Source organism: Mchenga conophoros, linkage group LG6 (assembly GCF_057382185.1).
Source record: "Mchenga conophoros isolate Kocher_MC1m ecotype Shallow Benthic linkage group LG6, M_conophoros_male_GT1.1, whole genome shotgun sequence".
Classification (NCBI taxonomy): Eukaryota; Metazoa; Chordata; class Actinopteri; order Cichliformes; family Cichlidae; genus Mchenga; species Mchenga conophoros.
In genome coordinates, this window is record NC_140531.1 from 9,273,163 (window position 1) to 9,274,800 (window position 1,638).

General features: G+C 47.2%; 1 pseudogene; it reads right to left on the bottom strand.

The window, feature by feature from the left end:
* On the bottom strand, positions 1-1,197 carry LOC146572047 (histone H1-like; annotated as a pseudogene).
* Positions 1,198-1,638: the final 441 nt, after the last annotated feature.

Genomic DNA, 1,638 nt, shown 5'->3' on the forward strand with positions numbered 1-1,638 from the left:
GTTGTCCTCTCCCACTTCAACAGTCCCGGCAGTTCTCCTTCAGCTTTGTCCTGTCTAGTGGCTGAAGTGCTGCTGCTGCCTTCTTGGGCGACTTCTTAGCAGCTGCTGCCGGTTTCTTGGCTTTGGCCGCGGCGGGCGTCTTAGCTTTGCTCTCAGTAACCTTGTTCATCTTGAAGGATCCGGAGGCCCCGGTGCCCTTGGTCTGCACCAGAGTGCCCTTCGCCACCAGACTCTTGATGGCGGTCTTGACACGGGCCTTGTTCTTGTCCACATCGTAGCCTCCGGCAGCCAGAGCCTTCTTGAGAGCGGCTGCGAACACGCCGTTGCGCTCCTTGGAAGCGGCCACGGCTTTCACAATCAGCTCGCCCACGCTGGGGCCGACCTTCTTGGGATTGGAAGTCGTCGTCTTCTTCTTCTTGGCCTGAACCTCTGCACAGGGCGCAGGGCGTGTTTATGATGGAGCCTTTCCCACCACAGCGCCGGCACGTTGAGCGCATCATGAAGGGTCCATTTCTTTCATGTAGCTATGGTCGCTAGCCAGCATGCTAGCCGCATGTGGCTTGCCCGAGTCACTCAGTCCTTTCTGAGCATTTCGACATGCTGCCGCCGCAGAACCTGGCCTCAGATCCAGCAAGCTTAGCGCGCTGATCTCCAAAAAAGTCCCGAAAGCCAGAAAGACGTCAAATAAGTGTCCCGTGCTAAGCGCTCGAACAAAAACTCTTCTTCACGCCGCCATCTTGCTCGCCCTTCCGTGGAATTCATCCAATCAGACAGGAAGGTGGGTTTGCTTTTCTTCTTCTCTGATGCTTTGTTAGGTTGCTTCTGCAGCCTCTGCTCCGATACTGCCGCTGCTGATCAGGTTTTTTCAGGGACGAGTGAGAGTTTTGAGACAGATCGTGCTGTAAATAAGTCAGCCAGAAACTTGGCTTGAACGTTTCCAATTGTTAAACTATAACTTTTCTTCCGACCGCTGCATGTGGAAAATTGATTCAGGTCTGCTTTTCACCTGAAAGTGACAACTAAGACATTTTCATTATTATCATCACTGCTTAATCAACACATATCTCTCTCTCTCTCTCGCTCTGTGTTTTTGTGAACAATCCTTTCTTAAAAGCAGAAAATGAAATTATAGTTGTTTTTTTGGTTGATCAACACAAAACCTTTTTCCTATGATTATTTTTTTTCTACAATATAAATTCTCCCTCTTATTCACTCTTTTTTTTTTTTACAATAGCTGGCGACCTGCAAAATCACCGCTGTCACTCACAATCAAAGGCAATTACTTTTGCACAGTGCACAAAAACACTGTGATGTCAGACACATTCACACTCACTTTGTCACCTGCATAAATAAATCATATGGCTGGAGATATGTGCCATGGTGATCCATAGGCATGATCACATGTTTATTTAATTATTTTCAACCCAACAAAACAAATAAACAAAAACATGATGCTGATGTTATGAACACTTCACACACAAGAGTCAAGATTCAGGAAAACTGCTCATGGAAACGCTGCACACTCCAGTTATCACAGTTATCATAGCGCTGTTTCCCTCTCTTAGAGTAGTTCTCAGACAGCTCTCGATCTGATAATGTGTAGCTTGCTCATCAGCTCAGAAAAAAAAACTGCAACGC